Here is a 22,099-nt window from a genome sequence, read left to right on the forward strand (position 1 = left end):
CGGGGCGCTGTAGAGTGCGGGGCGCTGTAGAGTGCGGGGCGCTGTAGAGTGCGTGGCGCTGTAGAGTGCGTGGCACTGTAGAGTGTGTGGCGCTGTAGAGTGCGGGGCGCTGCGGGGCGCTGTAGAGCGCGGGGCGCTGTAGAGTGCATGGCGCTGCGGGGCGCTGAGAGCGTGGTGCGCTGTAGAGCGCAGGGCGCTGTAGAGTGCGGGGCGCTGTAGAGTGCTGTAGAGTGCGTTGCGCTGTAGATTGCGGGGCGCTGTAGAGTATGGGGCGCTGCGGTGCGCTGTAGAGTGCGGTGCGCTGTAGAGTGCGGGGCGCTGTAGAGTGTGGGGTGCTGTAGAGTGCGGGGCGCTGTAGAGTGCGTTGCGCTGTAGAGTGCAGGGCGCTGCGGGGCGCTGTAGAGTGCAGGGCGCTGTGGAGTGTGTGGCGCTGTAGAGTGCAGGGCGCTGCGGGGCGCTGTGGAGTGCGGGGCGCTGTGGAGTGCGGGGCGCTGTAGAGTGCGGGGCGCTGTAGAGTGCGGGGCGCTGTAGAGTGCGGGGCGCTGTAGAGTGCGGGGCGCTGTAGAGTGCGGGGCACAGTGCGTGGCGCTGTGGAGTGCGTGGCGCTGTAGAGTGCAGGGCGCTGCGGGGCGCTGTAGAGTGCGGGGCGCTGTAGAGTGCGGGGCGCTGTAGAGTGCGCTGTAGAGTGCGGTGCGCTGTAGAGTGTTCTGTAGTGCGGTGCGCTGTAGAGTGCGGGGCGCTGTAGAGTGCGGGGCGCTGTAGAGTGCGGGGCTCTGTAGAGTGCGGGGCGCTGTAGAGTGCAGGGCGCTGCAGAGCGCGGGGCGCTGTAGAGTGCGGGGCGCTGTAGAGTGCTGTAGAGTGCGGGGCGCTGTAGAGTATGGGGCGCTGCGGTGCGCTGTAGAGTGCGGTGCGCTGCGGGCGCTGTAGAGTGCAGTGCGCTGTAGAGCGCGGTGTAGAGTGCGGAGCGCTGTAGAGTGCGGAGCGCTGTAGAGTGCGGAGCGCTGTAGAGTGCGGGGCGCTGTAGAGTGCGGGGCGCTGTAGAGTGTGGGGCGCTGTAGAGCGCTGTCGAGTGCGAGGCGCTGTAGAATGCGGGTCCGCTGTCGAGTGCGAGGCGCTGTAGAGTGCGGGGCGCTGTAGAGTGCGGGGCGCTGTAGAGTGCGGGGCGCTGTAGAGTGCGGGGCGCTGCGGGGCGCTGTAGAGCGCGGGGCGCTGTCGAGCCCGGGGCGCTGTAGAGTGCAGGGCGCTGCGGGGCGCTGTAGAGTGCGGGGCGCTGTAGAGTGCGGGGCGCTGTAGAGTGCGGGGCGCTGTAGAGTGCGGGGCGCTGTAGAGTGCGGGGCACTGTAGAGTGCTGTAGAGTGCGTTGCGCTGTAGAGTGTGTTGCGCTTTAGAGCGCGTTGCGCTGTAGAGTGTGGGGCGCTGTAGAGTATGGGGCGCTGTGGTGTGCTGTAGGCTGCGGTGCGGGCGCTGTAGAGTGCAGTGCGCTGTAGAGCGCGTGTAGAGTGCGGAGCGCTGTAGAGTGCGGAGCGCTGTGGAGCGCTGTAGAGTGCGGGGCGCTGTAGAGTGCGGGGCGCTGTCGAGTGCGGGGTGCTGTAGAATGCGGGGCGCTGTAGAGTGCGGGGCACTGTAGAGTGCGGGGCGCTGTAGAGTGCGGGGCGCTGTGGGGCGCTGTAGAGTGCGGGGCGCTGTAGAGTGCGGGGCGCGGTCGAGCCCGGGGCGCTGTAGAGTGCAGGGCGCTGCGGGGCGCTGTAGTGCGCGCGGCGCTGTAGAGCGCGGTGCGCTGTAGAGCGCGGGGCGCTGTAGAGCGCGGGGCGCTGTAGAGTGCGGGGCGCTGTAGAGCGCGGGGCGCTGTAGAGCGCGGGGCGCTGTCGAGCCCGGGGCGCTGTCGAGCCCGGGGCGCTGTAGAGTGCAGGGCGCTGCGGGGCGCTGTAGAGCGCGGGGCGCTGTAGAGCGCTGTGCGCTGTAGAGTGCGGTGCGCTGTAGAGGGCGGTGCGCTGCGGTGCGCTGTAGAGTGCGGAGCGCTGTAGAGTGCGGAGCGCTGTAGAGTGCGGGGCGCTGTAGAGTGTGGGGCGCTGTAGAGTGCGGGGCGCTGTAGAGCGCGGGGCGCTGTCGAGCCCGGGGCGCTGTAGAGTGCAGGGCGCTGCGGGGCGCTGTAGAGCGCGGTGCGCTGTAGAGCGCGGGGCGCTGTAGAGTGCGGGGCGCTGTAGAGTGCGGTGCGCTGTAGAGTGCGGGGCGCTGTAGAGTGCGGTGCGCTGCGGGGCGCTGCAGGGCGCTGTAGAGTGCGGGGCGCTGTAGAGTGCGGGGCGCTGTAGAGTGCGGGGCGCTGTAGAGTGCGTGGCGCTGTAGAGTGCAGTGCTATGTGATGTAGAATACTGTGTGCTGTAGAGTGGTGTACATTGTAGAGTGCGCTGTAGATTGCGGGGCGCTGTAGAGTATGGGGCGCTGCGGTGTGCTGTAGAGTGCGGGGCGCTGTAGAGTGCGGGGCGCTGTAGAGTGCGGGGTGCTGTAGAGTGCGGGGCGCTGTAGAGTGCGTTGCGCTGTAGAGTGCAGGGCGCTGCGGGGCGCTGTAGAGTGCAGGGCGCTGTGGAGTGCGTGGCGCTGTAGAGTGCAGGGCGCTGTGGAGTGCGGGGCGCTGTAGAGTGCGGGGCGCTGTAGAGTGCGGGGCGCTGTAGAGTGCGGGGCGCTGTAGAGTGCGGGGCGCTGTAGAGTGCGGGGCGCAGTGCGTGGCGCTGTGGAGTGCGTGGCGCTGTAGAGTGCAGGGCGCTGCGGGGCGCTGTAGAGTGCGGGGCGCTGTAGAGTGCGGGGCGCTGTAGAGTGCGGGGCGCTGTAGAGTGCGGTGCGCTGTAGAGTGCGCTGTAGTGCGGTGCGCTGTAGAGTGCGGGGCGCTGTAGAGTGCGGGGCGCTGCAGAGCGCGGGGCGCTGCAGAGCGCGGGGCGCTGTAGAGTGCGGGGCGCTGTAGAGTGCTGTAGAGTGCGGGGCGCTGTAGAGTATGGGGCGCTGCGGTGCGCTGTAGAGTGCGGTGCGCTGCGGGCGCTGTAGAGTGCAGTGCGCTGTAGAGCGCGGTGTAGAGTGCGGAGCGCTGTAGAGTGCGGAGCGCTGTAGAGTGCGGAGCGCTGTAGAGTGCGGTGCGCTGTAGAGTGCGGGGCGCTGTAGAGTGTGGGGCGCTGTAGAGCGCTGTCGAGTGCGGGGCGCTGTAGAATGCGGGTCCGCTGTCGAGTGCGAGACGCTGTAGAGTGCGGGGCGCTGTAGAGTGCGGGGCGCTGTAGAGTGCGGGGCGCTGCGGGGCGCTGTAGAGCGCGGGGCGCTGTCGAGCCCGGGGCGCTGTAGAGTGCAGGGCGCTGCGGGGCGCTGTAGAGTGCGGGGCGCTGTAGAGTGCGGGGCGCTGTAGAGTGCGGGGCGCTGTAGAGTGCGGGGCGCTGTAGAGTGCAGGGCGCTGTAGAGTGCGGGGCACTGTAGAGTGCTGTAGAGTGCGTTGCGCTGTAGAGTGTGTTGCGCTTTAGAGCGCGTTGCGCTGTAGAGTGCGGGGCGCTGTAGAGTATGGGGCGCTGTGGTGTGCTGTAGGCTGCGGTGCGGGCGCTGTAGAGTGCAGTGCGCTGTAGAGCGCGTGTAGAGTGCGGAGCGCTGTGGAGCGCTGTAGAGTGCGGGGCGCTGTAGAGTGCGGGGCGCTGTAGAGTGCGGGGCGCTGTAGAGCGCTGTCGAGTGCGGGGCGCTGTAGAATGCGGGGCGCTGTAGAGTGCGGGGCGCTGTAGAGTGCGGGGCGCTGTAGAGTGCGGGGCGCTGTGGGGCGCTGTAGAGCGCGGGGCGCTGTAGAGCGCGGGGCGCGGTCGAGCCCGGGGCGCTGTAGAGTGCAGGGCGCTGCGGGGCGCTGTAGTGCGCGGGGCGTTGTAGAGCGCGGTGCGCTGTAGAGTGCGGGGCGCTGTAGAGCGCGGGGCGCTGTAGAGCGCGGGGCGCTGTAGAGCGCGGGGCGCTGTCGAGCCCGGGGCGCTGTAGAGTGCAGGGCGCTGCGGGGCGCTGTAGAGCGCGGGGCGCTGTAGAGCGCTGTGCGCTGTAGAGTGCGGTGCGCTGTAGAGTGCGGTGCGCTGCGGTGCGCTGTAGAGTGCGGAGCGCTGTAGAGTGCGGGGCGCTGTAGAGTGCGGGGCGCTGTAGAGTGTGGGGCGCTGTAGAGTGCGGGGCGCTGTGGGGCGCTGTAGAGCGCGGGGCGCTGTCGAGCCCGGGACGCTGTAGAGTGCAGGGCGCTGCGGGGCGCTGTAGAGCGCGGTGCGCTGTAGAGCGCGGGGCGCTGTAGAGTGCGGGGCGCTGTAGAGTGCGGGGCGCTGTAGAGTGCGGTGCGCTGTAGAGTGCGGGGGGCTGTAGAGTGCGGTGCGCTGCGGGGCGCTGCAGGGCGCTGTAGAGTGCGGGGCACTGTAGAGTGCGGGGCGCTGTAGAGTGCGGGGCGCTGTAGAGTGCGTGGCGCTGTAGAGTGCAGTGCTATGTGATGTAGAATACTGTGTGCTGTAGAGTGGTGTACATTGTAGAGTGCTGTATGCCGCAGAGCGTTGTGTGCTGCAGAATGGTGTGTGCTGTAGAATGGTGTGTGTTGTAAAATAGTATGTGCTGCACTGCCCCTGAACCAGTAAGAACAAAAACGAAACTTTAAAGGGCGCTGCGGGGCGCTGTAGAGTGCGGGGCGCTGTAGAGTGCGGGGCGCTGTAGAGTGCGGGGCGCTGTAGAGTGCGGGGCGCTGTAGAGTGCAGGGCGCTGTAGAGTGCGGGGCACTGTAGAGTGCTGTAGAGTGCGTTGCGCTGTAGAGTGTGTTGCGCTTTAGAGCGCGTTGCGCTGTAGAGTGCGGGGCGCTGTAGAGTATGGGGCGCTGTGGTGTGCTGTAGGCTGCGGTGCGGGCGCTGTAGAGTGCAGTGCGCTGTAGAGCGCGTGTAGAGTGCGGAGCGCTGTGGAGCGCTGTAGAGTGCGGGGCGCTGTAGAGTGCGGGGCGCTGTAGAGTGCGGGGCGCTGTAGAGCGCTGTCGAGTGCGGGGCGCTGTAGAATGCGGGGCGCTGTAGAGTGCGGGGCGCTGTAGAGTGCGGGGCGCTGTAGAGTGCGGGGCGCTGTGGGGCGCTGTAGAGCGCGGGGCGCTGTAGAGCGCGGGGCGCGGTCGAGCCCGGGGCGCTGTAGAGTGCAGGGCGCTGCGGGGCGCTGTAGTGCGCGGGGCGTTGTAGAGCGCGGTGCGCTGTAGAGTGCGGGGCGCTGTAGAGCGCGGGGCGCTGTAGAGCGCGGGGCGCTGTAGAGCGCGGGGCGCTGTCGAGCCCGGGGCGCTGTAGAGTGCAGGGCGCTGCGGGGCGCTGTAGAGCGCGGGGCGCTGTAGAGCGCTGTGCGCTGTAGAGTGCGGTGCGCTGTAGAGTGCGGTGCGCTGCGGTGCGCTGTAGAGTGCGGAGCGCTGTAGAGTGCGGGGCGCTGTAGAGTGCGGGGCGCTGTAGAGTGTGGGGCGCTGTAGAGTGCGGGGCGCTGTGGGGCGCTGTAGAGCGCGGGGCGCTGTCGAGCCCGGGGCGCTGTAGAGTGCAGGGCGCTGCGGGGCGCTGTAGAGCGCGGTGCGCTGTAGAGCGCGGGGCGCTGTAGAGTGCGGGGCGCTGTAGAGTGCGGGGCGCTGTAGAGTGCGGTGCGCTGTAGAGTGCGGGGGGCTGTAGAGTGCGGTGCGCTGCGGGGCGCTGCAGGGCGCTGTAGAGTGCGGGGCACTGTAGAGTGCGGGGCGCTGTAGAGTGCGGGGCGCTGTAGAGTGCGTGGCGCTGTAGAGTGCAGTGCTATGTGATGTAGAATACTGTGTGCTGTAGAGTGGTGTACATTGTAGAGTGCTGTATGCCGCAGAGCGTTGTGTGCTGCAGAATGGTGTGTGCTGTAGAATGGTGTGTGTTGTAAAATAGTATGTGCTGCACTGCCCCTGAACCAGTAAGAACAAAAACGAAACTTTAAAACTGCAACAAAGTAGCACACTGTAGAAGCCTGTGTAAAACTGAAACTGACGAGGCAGGAGATGGGCTGTGCGCGCCCACGAGGTGAAATCCGAGCTCTGCGCTCGTGCACCCTTTCCTGTCCACATTCCCAATAACGGGCAACATTAGTTGTCGAAGCAGACTGCAACAATGCTTACGCATTGAAGCAGGTCGTGCTTCGACCTAAAAAAGTACAGATTATAAAGCAAGCTATACTGGATTTATGTCGTCAGCTGGAGCCTGACCTTCTGCAACGCAACAGAAATACCACAACTATTACACCATTTGTCAAAGTCATGGCAGTTCTACATTTTGTGGCCACAGGATCATTCCAATACACTGCAGCAGTATGTGGTGGGATGCCACAAAAAACTTTCCATGGTGTGCACATGAACTTGTATGCTTTGGGTCGGCTGCCACATGTGGTTGGAACGATTGATGGCACACATATTCCTTTAGTGCCACCAAGCACCAGAGAACAAGTATACCATAATCGGAAACAATACCATTCAATCAATGTGCAAGTTGCCTGTTTACCTGATTTATACATCTCAAGTGTCTGTGCCCATTTCCCCGGATCTGCCCATGATTTCTTTGTGCTATGGAACAAAAGCATACCCCAGTAAATGTCCCAACTTGGAACTGAGAAGGCCTGGCTTGTTGGTAAGTACAATCAGACATGGCATTGTTTGGGTAATCACAAGGTGAATCATCAGCAATTGTGCTACTTATTTAGCCAAATGTGTACTTTTCCAATTAGGTAACTCAGCTTATTCTAGCCAACCATGGTTGTTGGCACCACTGAGGACTCCGACAATGCCAGGGAAAGTCTGCTTCAATGAAGCACATGAAAGAACATGGAGGCCAGTTGAGCGGGCTTTTGGACTCCTGAAGGCCAGATTTAGCTGACTGGATAAGACCGGTGCAGCCCTCCTCTACTCACCCGAGAAGGTGTATCAAATCACCAAGGCCTGCTGCATGTTGCACAACATTGCCTTGCAACACAACATCCCAATGCATCGCAAAAGATGGAGGGCATGCAGAGGCACCGGGTGAGGATGTTGAAATGGCAAATGAAGATGGCAGTGGTGAAGAGGAAGAAGATGACTTGCGTCAAGATTTGATTGCTAACTGCTTCACCTGAGTGTAAGTATACATCTATATTTCATGACATTAAGCTTAAACCAACTTTTTTATCTCATTAGGAGTACAGTCTGTGGTGCACATTTATCAGAGAGGGCATGTTTATGAAATCCAGGCCCTAGATGTTTGATCTCAAAGTGTTGACACATTGACTACTGGGTTCATTTCAAATGTTTTATTTTCATTGTTATTAAGACATTTGACCTTAAGAGCACTCATTTGTAATGGGTCTGTGTTATGTAATTAAAATAAAATATTTTATGTTGTCATTTTTTTTAGGATCTCCACCATGTCATCTTCATTTGGACATTTCAACATTGGGACATTTTCTGTGATGTGTTGCTATTGTGAAGTACAAAGGGAACATGGGATAATCCTGTGGAAGAAACACAGACTTTGGTTGTACTTATCTTATACTCATACAACTTGCACAGAGATTGAATGGAAGTGTGGAAGATTGCAATGGACTTGTTTTCGGTTGAATGGTGGCACCAAGCCAGTACGCGCTGCTTGATTTGCTCTAACCACATGTGGTAGTCAACCAAAAGCATAGCCACCCCCTTCACATTGGATAAATGCTAATTCTGTGTTAAGTGTATAAAGCTGTTGTGTCTCAACATTGACGCAAGAACTTCATGTAGCACTCCACTGAAAGTTTGTTGTGGCATCCCACCACATACTGTCACAGTGTATTGGAATGATCCTGTGGCCACAAAATGTAGTAATGCCATAACTTTGACAATTGGTGTATTAGCTGTGGTATTTCTGTTGGGTGTCAAAAGATCCGGCTCCAGCTGATGACGTGAATCCGATATAGTTTGCCTATTCACCCAGTACTTTTTTATTCTATCCTTTTCCTCCATGGTGGCCAGGTCTTGAAATGGCCAGTAAACTTGAGACTATTGTCTCCAAACACTCCTAGGGTTCAAATGCCTGTATTTGTGTTATGTATGGTTTGTTATGTTTAATAAAAATTTGACAGAACAATCTTTTACACATTTAAAGATATACTATTTGATGGGTTTCTGTTATTTGTACTTTGTTGTCATGGTAGAAATAAGTGAGAAACCTTACCGACTTGCAAATAACTTATTATACTAAACCTTTGTTGCACATATTTAGAATATGTATGAAATGTATAAGAATAGTATGAACACAAAACAATAACTTTAAAAACAGTCTTCTATTTTGTATTTTTTTCTTTTGTTGCAAAAAGGAAAACGAATCAAAAATGGGGATGAAATAAACAAAATAATATAAAGTCAGTCATGGTGAATGAAACCATAATTGTTGAGCTAAAATTATTTGTAGTCCAATGTCCAAAATACATGTCATCAGAAAGGTGTATGTGACCAGAAATAGTCCACAGATGAATGGCTGTCGTAGAGTGGATGAAATTTGAATCGTGGTTTCTTGCTGGTGGTGGGGGGTTTGCTATCCTCTCCTAGTGGTCCGGATGAACGTGTGTGCCTGCAGGTGGTTGGTGGATCAACAGTTGCAGGGACTGGGGTGGCTGCAGGTGTTGCCTCTGGTTGCATGGCCTCCCTTTCTGTGGCTGAGGCTGATGGAGTTGGGCCAGATGGAGTTGTTCCACAGAAAGGGGGAGATGTGCAGGAAAAGCCCTGGACAGATGGGTAAATATGTCTTGCAACACCCCAGTCAGGAAGCCTAATTTGGAGTTCAGATTCTGCATCCCTACATTGTGCTCCCTCTGCAACTGTGTCATCTCCTGCACCCCGGAGAGGACCTGACCCACCATTCCTTGTGACTGGCGTAATGATCCCAAGAACTGAGTGATGTTGGCCTGGGTGATACTGGCCCCAGTGGCCTCACTATGCTGCCCATCCCCAGACACACTCCCACTTCCCCTAACCCCACTATCCAGTTTGCCCCATCCCACTGGTTCCTACCCGAACTGAAGGCAATGATGGTGGCGGTGGTGTTGTCTCTCTACCAGGCAGGTCTTGGGGGCACAAGATGGTGCTCCTTGCACTTCATCCACAGGAAGTGAATAGATCTGATGGCTGTGTTGTTACAATTGGGGTGGTAGGTGTAGTTGTGGGCCTAGTAAGACTCACTGGAGAGGTGTGACCATGCTGATGCAATGGACCAGGTGTGTTGTGTTCATCAGAACTGTCTGCATTGGAGAAATTCCTGGAGGCTTACTCATGGGCTGGAGTGGGGTAATCCAGAGTCGCAGATGTTTGTGCTGTGGCAGTTGGATCTATCAGGAATGTTAGAGAAATGTTTCAGTAAAAGTGTGGATTACACATCCAATGAGCTGTAAGCAAATATAATGGGAAAAAGACTTGCATATCCTGATTGAACCTTTCAGTGTAAAACTTTCTTTAGTACACAGTTTATGTTTCATACAAAAGTACTTATAATTAACAGGTAAGTAGATGTCCTAAAATTAAGAAAGAATCATTAGTATGTATACATATAATGTAGCAACTATTCAACACAAAACTTTCAGCACTCCAAGACCTAGCAGGCTAAGAGACCATTGTTTACACAACCCAGTATCATTAATCCTCATATGAATAGTGCATAGTTCAGTTTTCAGATATACCACTTGTATTCCACACAAAAATGTAGATGGTATATATTGTTATGGTCAACAAACGTTGTTTTGTGGTAGTAATGACCTCAGTTCACTTACATGACAATAACATGACATGATCCTAACAACACCACAAACAATTTTCATTAGAGAGCATTAAATAGGGATTGATGACTGAATGACACTTTGGCATATGGGGATATTTGTTGAAAAGTGGGAGAATGAGCTATATTAAATGGAGAAAAGAAATCCCTACACAGAAACAAGGCATCATGGTAGTTGTAGTTTTTTCAACTGAAATTTCACAATGCTTGCAAAATTGTAACTTGTACATACCTTGTGCAAATCTGCAGTAGCAAGAGAACAGACAGTTACTATAGGAAACATAACCATGTTATTTGGAGTATAAACATTTACAGGCACCATCATATGATGGCTATTGAAAGTTGTTATCTTAAATACAACTCATTACATTCAAACAAACAAGCCAAAGAAGATGTTACAGATATATTTAGGTTTCTATTTAACAGAAATGTGTGCATGACACATTAGGAACAGCTAATGTCAAAGCAAATAGGATATTTGTGTTTGGTGACACATTGAAAGGTATTTCTTACCAGTCTCCACTCCACCAGGGATTACTGTCAAGCATTGTGGATGTAGAATGGACAAGACCTTTTACCCCCAAGGCATGAGATGTAATGAGAGTCTGGGAGAACCACCACCAGTCCTCTGGGTCAGCATGTGCTGCTTGGAGACCAAGGAACGCAGTCTCCCCACAGGTCATTCCAATGCTTCCTAATTTCCTCCTTAATGCGCAGATTGCTAGCAACAGCACTCATTCTGTCAACTATTCTGGTCCACGTTATCCTTTTCTGAGACAGAGGTGTATTTTGGACTTGTGCTTCAAACAATTGTGGCTCTACTTTTATGATTTCATCCACCATGTCTGACAATTTTCCATCTGTAAAACGGGGAAATGTGGTGTCAGCCATTATGGAGTAAATTATATACTTAAATTATATTAAATGTACACAAGGAACCCAATGAAATTTAAAAACAGAGAGAGAACAAACAGGGAGAACAACAAAAAAACCTGACCCTGCTGCCCTGACGGTGGCAGAGTACTAATCGCCTATTTTGGAATCCACTGCGTCGGTTGGGGTGTAATTCGGCCACCATGGGAACCCCTCTGTTGACAGCAGCTGCAAGTCAGCCCCGCATACATCTAAATCCAGCTGATGGTTTGCCGTTAGCTTGACTGAGAACTAGGGACCATCGCTGCCACGGGTCTATGGGATTACCATCAAGATCTATATCAGGCCCTTACTCTCTTTTTGAAGCTCGGAATCCCCTATCAGGGCAAGGCTTTGGTCAATATTAGAAGACGACTATAAGAAATTGGGTTTTGGTTCCCTGGGGAGTAAACCCTACTCAAGCAGTGACTTCAATCCTTGTCAGGGTAAGGCACAAGAAAACCTCAAATTTCCCTGCGCTCACCCCCTTGGTAGCTTGGCACAGAGCCGTCAGGCTTAACTTAGCGGCAATGTGTACAGTATTTGTGCAACACTTCAAACAGTAAAACAGTGAAAACACACTACAAAAGAAGCTCACAACAGATTTATAAGACTAGAGTAATTCTTCATAAATAAAACAAGACCAAAACAGCTAAAATACAATGAGTAGAAATGGAGATACTGAATTTTAAAGTCCATAGTGGAAAATTGTGCTAAAAAACACAAATCGCCAATAGGAAATACCTGATCGCACCGGACCAGGAAAAAGTAACAAGTTCAGGCTGACCACAATGGAGTGCAGGCCAGCTATGGGGACCCTGTTAGGCCAGCTGTAAAAGTACCTTAAATCCTGGTTACAGAGCATTGCGTGGATCCAGATCAAAGAAGCGATGCACATACGAATCTATGAGTGGGTTCAAAGATGCAGCGATGCTGCAGTGCGAGGTCCTGTGGCATTGACATCGAGGATCCCATCGATGGGGCTTGTGATGTGAAGTCGGGATGTCAGGGATGTGGTGCCCAGCTGGTGATGCATTGGCTTTGAGGAGCTGCGAGCCTGCGATAAGGAATCCGGCATCGTCAAGGCTGCCATTAATGAGAGATGTGCGGATCCGGGCTAGAGCTGCACCACTCCATTGGCAATGCATCGGTTCCAGGGGCTGCAAGAGCAATGCGGGTTTTCTGCGGTGGATCAGAGAAGATACATTTGTTCTTCTCTGGGATGCGTCATTCAGCAGAGAAGATGCATCAGTTCCACTGGCCAGCATCATAGGCCCACTTCCAAGGGTCCAGGAATAGGATAGCACCACTTGTCAGGGTGAACTCACCGATAGCAGAGTCCAGGTAAGGTGCAAGTTTGCTGGAAGCCAGTATTGTCCCTGAGGCTTTAGATCAGGAGGCCAGCCAACTAGTCCTCGGAGTTACTCTGGCTTCAAAGGAGGCAGGTTCAGTCCTTCTCACCCAGGCAAGAGGGCAGCATACAGCAGGTCATCACTGCAAAGCAGGAGTTCAGCAGAATAGCAGTCCAGCAGAGTGGCAGTCCTTCAGCAGCTCAGCAGTTCTTCCTGGCAGAGTATCCACAGGTCCAGAAGTGTACTGAAATGGTGGGCTCCACGGTCCTTCTTTTATACATAGTTGTGCCTTCTTTGAAGTGGGGAGAACATTTTAGAGGCATACCTTTGAAGTGCACATATGCCCTGTCTTCTCTGCCCTGGCTCCAGACTAACTGCAGGGGAATGCAGACTGTTGTATGGGGACAGCACACAGCCTATTCAGGTGTACGTGAAGCTGGGCCCAGCTCCTTATTCACATCCTGCCAGTGATGACCCGTTCAGTCACGCCAAAGCTCCCATTGTGTGTGTGTGTGTCTAGGAGGAATACACAAAGCACAACTACCTACTACACCCAGACATATGACCAGTGACAGGTTTGGGTACCAAATGGCTAAGGCAAGAAAAGGCTACCTTTCTAAAGGTGGCATTTTCAAAATTGTAATCTAAAATCTGACTTCACCGTAAGTTAAGATTTTAAAGACAGACCCTCAGAGAGAGAGGCTTGTGGTGAGGTGACACTGCTGAGCAGGGTGTGGTTCTCTAAGCACAAGACGACGTAGGAAGCTCACAAGTGTTCTCCAACGTGGAAAGTGTCATTGATCCAAGTCTGCACCATGATGCACTGGGCCAGGGACAGACTGGTTTGCATGTAGCCAGGTTCTGAACTGGGATGGTGCCGTGAGCTAAAAAACGGTGATGGATCAAGCCCTGATCTTTTGACTGGGTATGAGTGTTCTGTTTAACTCAGATGCCCTGTCCATCACCACCCCCTTTTCTGAATCGTTTTGGCCACTATAGGAGTGGCAGGGTATGCTCAGATGTGAGTCCCTTGCTCACTGCACCATTAGGATTCAAGCAAGCCGGGCCGAAGACGGCTGCAATGCCAGAAACCGGTCCCCAGAAGCTTGTTTCCTTTCCAGTAAAGAATTGGCTTGGTAGTTTGGTCTGCCCTGTTCCCATGATGCACTGGGCCAGGGACAGACTAGTTTGCATGTAGCCAGGTTCTGAACTGGGATGGTGCAGTGAGCTAAAAAACGGTGATGGATCAAGCCCTGATCTTTTGACTGGGTATGAGTGTTCTGTTTAACTCAGATGCTCTGTCCATCACAACCCCCTTTTCTGAAGCGTTTTGGCCACTATAGGAGTGGCAGGGTATGCTCAGATGTGAGTCCCTTGCTCACTGCACCATTAGGATTCAAGCAAGCCGGGCCGAAGATGGCTGCAATGCCAGAAACCGGTCCCCGGAAGCTTGTTTCCATTCCAGTAAAGGATTGGCTTGGTAGTTTGGTCTGCCCTGTTCCCATGATGCACTGGGCCAGGGACAGACTAGTTTGCATGTAGCCAGGTTCTGAACTGGGATGGTGCAGTGAGCTAAAAAACGGTGATGGATCAAGCCCTAATCTTTTGACTGGGTATGAGTGTTCTGTTTAACTCAGATGCTCTGTCCATCACCACCCCCTTTTCTGAATCGTTTTGGCCACTATAGGAGTGGCAGGGTATGCTCAGATGTGAGTCCTTTGCTCACTGCACCATTAGGATTCAAGCAAGCCGGGCCGAAGACGGCTGCAATGCCAGAAACCGGTCCCCGGAAGCTTGTTTCCTTTCCAGTAAAGAATTGGCTTGGTAGTTTGGTCTGCCCTGTTCCCATGATGCACTGGGCCAGGGACAGACTAGTTTGCATGTAGCCAGGTTCTGAACTGGGATGGTGCAGTGAGCTAAAAAACGGTGATGGATCAAGCCCTGATCTTTTGACTGGGTATGAGTGTTCTGTTTAACTCAGATGCTCTGTCCATCACCACCCCCTTTTTTCTGAATCGTTTTGGCCACTATAGGAGTGGCAGGGTATGCTCAGATGTGAGTCCCTTGCTCACTGCACCATTAGGATTCAAGCAAGCCGGGCCGAAGACGGCTGCAATGCCAGAAACCGGTCCCCGGAAGCTTGTTTCCTTTCCAGTAAAGAATTGGCTTGGTAGTTTGTTCTGTCCTGTTCCCATGATGCACTGGGCCAGGGACAGACTAGTTTGCATGTAGCCAGGTTCTGAACTGGGATGGTGCAGTGAGCTAAAAAACGGTGATGGATCAAGCCCTGATCTTTTGACTGGGTATGAGTGTTCTGTTTAACTCAGATGCTCTGTCCATCACCACCCCCTTTTCTGAATCGTTTTGGCCACTATAGGAGTGGCAGGGTATGCTCAGATGTGAGTCCCTTGCTCACTGCACCATTAGGATTCAAGCAAGCCGGGCCGAAGACGGCTGCAATGCCAGAAACCGGTCCCCGGAAGCTTGTTTCCTTTCCAGTAAAGAATTGGCTTGGTAGTTTGGTCTGCCCTGTTCCCATGATGCACTGGGCCAGGGACAGACTAGTTTGCATGTAGCCAGGTTCTGAACTGGGATGGTGCAGTGAGCTAAAAAAACGGTAATGGATCAAGCCCTGATCTTTTGACTGGGTATGAGTGTTCTGTTTAACTCAGATGCTCTGTCCATCACCACCCCCTTTTCTGAATCGTTTTGGCCACTATAGGAGTGGCAGGGTATGCTCAGATGTGAGTCCTTTGCTCACTGCACCATTAGGATTCAAGCAAGCCGGGCCGAAGACGGCTGCAATGCCAGAAACCGGTCCCCAGAAGCTTGTTTCCTTTCCAGTAAAGAATTGGCTTGGTAGTTTGGTCTGCACTGTTCCCATGATGCACTGGGCCAGAGACAGACTAGTTTGCATGTAGCCAGGTTCTGAACTGGGATGGTGCAGTGAGCTAAAAAACGGTGATGGATCAAGCCCTGATCTTTTGACTGGGTATGAGTGTTCTGTTTAACTCAGATGCTCTGTCCATCACCACCCCCTTTTCTGAACCTTTCTAAAGGTGGCATTTTCAAAATTGTAATCTAAAATCTGACTTCACCATAAGTTAAGATTTTAAAGACAGACCCTCAGAGAGAGAGGCTTGTGGTGAGGTGACACTGCTGAGCAGGGTGTGGTTCTCTAAGTGCAAGACGACGTAGGAAGCTCACAAGTGTTCTCCTACGTGGAAGGTGTCATTGATCCAAGTCTGCCCTCCCTCCTCTGGAATGGTGCCTTGCACATGAGGATTGGAGACCAAGCAGCCTAGTGGAGGACTCCTGGGAGCGTGGCCGCAGACTGACAGTGGTGCAATCTACTGCTAACGAGGCCCTGCATTGGGCTGCAGAGGGGCTGCTAGTTTATCACAGAAAAAGCTCCTGGGCCTCCCACGTGCGAAGAAGGATACATGAAGTTTTTACTTAGGAGTAGACCTTGTCCTAGTCTGGATCAGTTTTCAATGCGAGGAGCTGATGGTTTATCCTTGATCTTAATTGTGTGCACTGTGACCAGCTGCATATTAAACAACCCATGGTGCTCGAGGGAGACACTGTGATTGCCTGCATTTTGTGCCTGATGGGGACACGCCAGATACAGTTTCTTCAATTCTTTCTCGTATACTCTCACAGGCGGATCTACCATGGTGAAGGACAAAGGGTCGAAGGCGATGCAATCTAATACAATAGTACACTACACGGTCCCTGGACTTGGCCCTAGGAAAAGTGTCTGGAAGTTACTGTGGGGCAGGCGTCTGCAGATTGCCTACATGGCACTGCTGAAATACTAGCCTCAATCCAGGACTCCAGGTAGGCACTGGAAACCAATGCAATGTCCATGGACATTAATCATTTGCGCCTCGACCTACATAAGGTGGTTGAAAGGGTTCTCACTATAGAAGAGAACGTAGAGACTCCTAAGAAGGAAACCAAGTACCAGTGGCTGCGCTTAAGTGAACTGCAATGCAGGTAGAAGAGTGTGCAGAAGATGCTGAGGGGCACTCCAGGTGCAACAATCTATGCTTTATAGGTTTCCCTGCAGTCATATCTGGCATCTATGGGGAGAGGTGAGGCTGGCAAATGGATGGTGGGTGGAAATGAACACTGCCTCCTCCTCCTCACTGCATGTCCTCCTCCTGCTGCAGCAAATTGATGTTCTGTGCGGGCCCCAATCAACTACCTCAACCAATCTTGGCGCTGCTCTCATTCTGTTAACCAGCATGAGAGAAGTGCCAGGATTGGAAGGAGCAGCCTCTCTTAGCACTCCTGAGGGCACTGGAGGCCTGCACTTACTAGTAGCTGGGTTAAAGCTTTCAAAGTGCGCATGTCTGGTTGGCGATGGATTTACATGCTACCGCACTGGGGAGGACGCTACAACAGGCGACGAGATGGGGAATATCTAAACCCTGCAGTGCTCTCCCAGAGACTTTGCTGAGCTCCTGCAAACCGCTCGTGCTTGCCACACGCGCATCAGTTGAAGTGAAGAATTGACAGTTGGCGAATATGGAGTCAAAGCACAACTCCAGCTAGTACAAGACCTTCGAAGAAAGTAAATATCCCATGAAAAGTTTCATTTATTGTCTTAATTCATGCTGAATTTTCATTCAATTAAAGGTTTTCCATCTTCTCTCTGGTTGGGCTGAGAACTTTGAGGAAGTGGACATTATTCTGCTCTTAACTTTGCTCTGTGTGTCGGCAGCATGTGTCCAATACTTGTCTAGGCTGGGTGACAGCTACACTTTGTGCATTCCCTCTAGACAGCCCCAGAGACAGGAAGGGTGGGTGTGACAGAGAACTCATCTGCATTCTGATAGGTTTCCTGATTAGGTAGGTGGAGAGGGAGCTCACACTTACATCAACATATGCTGTGTCCTGTCCCCACACAAAAGACTGATAACCCCCCCCCCCCCCTGGCCCCCATCAGATAGCCTGGCAGACAGGACTTGTATGAAAGGGGACCTGTGCACTTCAAGGAGCTGCTTTGAAGTCACCCCCTACTTCAAAGGCACAAATAGGTATAAGCACTGTGCTCTGACCCTACCAAATCAGTTCACTACTGGGCCTGGAAAGAGCGTTGCTGGAGTAAAGACTGCTGTGCTGTAAGGATTGTCACTTTGCCATGATTGACTGTTCTGAGAAACTGCTTCTCTGCTGAGCTGCCCTGCTGATCTCTGCCCTGTTAAAGACAAGGACTGGACCCATCTCACTTGAACCCAGAGTGACTCAAGGGCTTGCTGGCTTGCCTCCTGTTTTCTGAAGTCTCAGGGACACAAAAGATGTCCTACATTCCTGATGGAGCTGCTGGACTCTAATAACACAAAAAATCCTCCGGTCTACGCTAGCACGATAACAGACTGAAACATGAAGGACTGGTGTCTCACACAATCTCCAAAAGGGAGAGATCCCTTTTAGGACAAATACCCTCACCCACCATAGGTGGCATGCTTCATCATGTGGGTTTCTCCTCCCAGTGGGAATGCCTAGTCCCACTGAGGGCTACAACTCTCTCACTGTGAGGTAGGAGCTCTGGGATGTTTTTTTTTAAATATTGAAACACTTTTAAGGCTGCTAAAATCTCATATGCGAGTTTCTGATGTAGTGAGGACGCAGCGCAAAAGAGATAGATCAGTGAGTTAAAAATTGGTGAAATTAAAACTACCTAGTAGGGGCAAAAAACTCTTTATTCACTTGCTCGCACTGGTAGGATTAAAAAGCAGTGCAATAAGCAGTATGGATTTAAACTGCTAGCTTTAAAGTGGTCGATATGTTTCAGCCTCCGCGATTTAAACAAGTATCTAGGCTTTCTTCAGGACCAGAGAGGGAATAAAGCTGCTGCTAATGCAAAGTGAAGGAAAAGGAAAATAACAAATGATACAAAACCAGTAATCCAATATTTTGTTGTTGGATATTACTGGAACTATCTATAAAAGTGAAACAAAAAAAACAGATGCAACATGGCAATCAAACATCAATCCGCCATTTTCATTATGATACTTGCTACTTGAAAAAGGATTATTAATATATCCTCTCAAGCCCAACTTGGTGCCCAAACGTATTTAGATAAATAGACTTCCCCAACAAAAGTGGATAAGTAGCCACACTTCAATCTGGCAACAGCTCAGGGAAGGGGGCCCCTCTCTGTAAGAAACAAGGTCATGTGTCACACATTAAAGCTCTGAATGTTGACACTGATCTATAAAATGGTGTATTGGTGAATTACTCACAGTATAGGAGAACATAAGAAAGCCAAAATAATAATTCAGAAAAATGGGAGGGGCTAGTCCAACCCCTAGTTGGGCAAGGTGGATTTGACCATAATACTATACTCTAAGGCATTTTAGCAGATCTGATGTGAAAACATCAAATCTAGCTCAAGGAACAGTGTGCGTAGAACACTAGGGATTTACATCAGGACTCTATCAGGACTACTTGATCTATATTATCCTGAATCCCAAAGCGATCTCAAAAGGATCAGGCGCCATGCCGCTATCATTACTAGCCAGTACGGAAGCTTTAAGTGCTTCCAACAGCGCCTAATGCTTAATTATCAATTACATGCTGTAGTCTCAGTTACTGTGAATTTGTATCACAAGCATAGAAACCCTTGGATAGACCAGAAACACACCACTAACAATGTAAATATACCAATTGTCAACTGCTGACTCTAACGCAGTGAAGAGTAAACAACAACTTGTTCTAAACTAAGATGATCAAGAGCCAGAGCGCATACTTTAAACACTACACAACACTTACCTCTCCATTGATACCTCGTTGTGGTATGGGAGCTGCGGCCGGAGGTACCGACGGGAGGGGAGGGACGCAGTATATATACTCTTCACTAAGTGCGCTTTCACAGCGCGCACCTGTACGAGGGCCATTAGGTGCCTATCTGGAATGCCTGAGCCCAGCAATGAGTCGGCCACATGGCGCATGCACTCTACCGATAGCCATCTCAATGTGCATGTGCGCTACTGCTACACTGTGCCAAAGAACAGAATAAATCTGGATGGCTTTATTCAGCAGCAGACAGCTGCGCTGTTAACATTAATACGCTAAGATTATATGCCCTTCTTGAATGCCACGTTAGATTTCACTATTGTACGGTGATCCCATGGTTCGCTCAACTACTGTAGAGCACTCGTGATTTAGAAATCTGTCAGCTTAGTATGCTCAGACTCTGCAGAGCACTTGGTGTAAAATACAGCAACCAGATGGCAAATTGTCGCCATTAAAAAAAAGTACCATCTTCGATACAGGGGTTACTACTAAATGTGTAAATATCAAGTAAAAGAAAATGACCCATATTTCAGAATTCCATCACGCTATAAATGTGGGAAGCAGATGATATTATGTAATGTTAATCAAAAGGAGACTAGCTCAAGATAAAAAGGGTTTTTAATAAAAAAGACTCAAGTATGTTTCGTCACAGGATGGGAACACCTGGTGAGTGTGTTCAGAAAGCCCTCACCCACCAACCTAGTTGGTGGCATGCTTCATCATCGGGCCCACCCAGTGACACCTGGCGTGTCCCGGGTGTGCTTCGACGCCTGATTACAGCGGAGCAGGTATGTTGCTGAGTGTGCAGTGAAGGGTGTTATGGTAGTGAAATTTAAAACGCCTAGGCGGCGGTCCCAGTACCCGAGGGTAAATTAGACTTTAATACCTGGGCCACCGTCAGCGGTTAAAAATAAGGCTGTTGGATGTTAGAGGCGAGTTACGACCTCCATCATCCGGTGGGTCAACATGTTTCAGCCAGTGCCTTATGTATATGCTGGCTTTCTTCAGGACCTAAGTAAAAAGGTGAGTGCAGTTAAACTAGTGGAGTGTAGTTCAGACTATGTGTCTACACGCCCTAAGGTGTTTATCTATGTGTGAGAGGGGGATTCCCATCTCAAGAACACCTGTACACGTAACATAAATGGACAAAGACAAAACATACAATGAAAAAAGAGTCAATCGGTCGTATGGTATTAGACATAACCGTTTGCCGTCACTACAGCGGTTGGGGTGTAGGCTATAGGAGGCTAGGGTGTAATGGTATTGGTGATACCATTAGGTGAAAATCGCACATATAATACGGGAGTGAAGTGGCTAAAACACGGACATCACACATGCAGTGCATATGTGTATAGTAGTGCAAGAGAGCATTCTTACACTAGTTTTAGCTAATTTGGACCTCAAGGTTGAGAGGTGGTCGGGGCTTTGCCCTATGGGAAATAAACAGTTTGGACCACAGTGATTAGGAAGACCTGTAGGGAGGAAAAAGCGCTTACCTATGGTGGTGGTGAAAGTTACTCATACTCACAGTACTGCTGGGCAGAGCCTGCTCTGGACCTGTAGTGCCTCCTTCGCATACCGGTAAATAATGGCCATCTGAGCTTGGCCTTAAGTACTGTGCTTGATTGAATGATCGGATGCACCTGTAGGCTAGAGGTAATGGTGGAAAGACTCGGGGAGCCGAGTCATGGTGCCAGAGAGAGCTCGCGCGCGGTATCTCGCGTGTGTCAGCGAGCATGCACGTGTAGTGTCTCTTTCGCGCATGCGCGGTGGTGTCTGCACTGCCGTGCAGCGTGGTGGCATGCGCGATCGGGTAGTGTTCAACAAAAACGGGGCCGGGATCCCGAATTCACCAATACACTGCTTACGCGTGCCATGAATTCTAATATGAATGGACTATGATTGGTTATTGATGTGCTAGGGAGTTCCAGGGAATGGCATCATTAAGGCCCTGGCTTGCTGTCGAAAGGCGATATATCCATCGTTGTTCTTTGTTCAGCAGATGATATGCCATGGCGAACATATTAGAGTATTGAATGTACCAGTAACTGCGACCCCTAAGGTATGACCAGTGTTGTTTGCACAGTGCCATGTGTGGTGCATGTCCTCACTATAGCTTTATAGCAGAAAGGTATTATCATATCAGTATGTGATAGCTAGCCCTTGCTGGCATGATAGTCATGATCAAGTAGTGCATGTTGTAATGATGTTAGTGCCAACCTGCGCACTGCATGTGTGAATTCAAAGTGCTAGCCAAGGGATCTCATCATTAAGTCCGGTGGTATCACTTTTAATTCTGAATACCCAGCGTTGTTCACGTCTGAACAGGAATTTGGATTTATCTGTGATATGTATTGGAATCCAAGGTTGCTCTAAGACTGTCCAGTGCAGGTCATCTTCAGTATGATTCATGTCCAAAAAACGATTCGTCATTTTGGTGGATCTTTTTTTACACCGAATGCTCAAGTATCCTTGTCTATATCTTGCACGAGTTAGAAACTCGCATATGGGATTTTAGCATCCTTATGTGTTTCAGTATTTAAAAAAAAACATCCCAGAGTTCCTACCTCACAGTGAGGGAGTTGTAGCCCTCAGTGGGACTAGGCATATGATGAAGCATGCCACCTATGGTGGGTGAGCGTATTCGTCCTAAAAGGGATCTCTAGCCCTTTGGAGATTGTATGAGACACTAGTTCTTCATTTTTCAGTCTGTTTTTGTGCTAGCGTAGACCTGAGGATTTTTTGTGTTATTATTGTATTGGAAAAGGGGATACTCTCCTCGCAGGTCTTTAAACTGTCCCCCTTGCACCCTCTCCTCCTATTTTTGTGCTGCTGGACTCTGCCATCTGTGAGTCCTACCAAACCGACGCATCCTCACCTTCGTGCCGATCAGAACCAATGCATCGCCCTTCGACACAGACACAGACACAGAGGGTGTTTAATGACAGTGGTTCTACAGCCTACGCAGCTCGACAATTATACATTGCCTGGATTTCAACAGAGTTCTACTATGACGCAGTGACCCGACTGCGTAGAAAAGATCGACGCATCATGCCCTCATCATGGACACTTTGCTCCATCCAAGGTACCTTTTCAGCAGGACGTGCGCGAGTCTTGTAGCCAGCCTGCCCTCCATTGGTCCCTTTAAGCACTATTGACTTCTAAGCCCCGTTTTTGCATTTATTCTTTAAAACTAATATCTCAACTTTTTTTTTTTTTTTTTATTATATTTATTTTTTCCATGTTGCACACACTTTATAC

This window comes from Lissotriton helveticus, chromosome 4_1, assembly GCF_964261635.1.
Source record: "Lissotriton helveticus chromosome 4_1, aLisHel1.1, whole genome shotgun sequence".
In the NCBI taxonomy this organism is placed as follows: domain Eukaryota; kingdom Metazoa; phylum Chordata; class Amphibia; order Caudata; family Salamandridae; genus Lissotriton; species Lissotriton helveticus.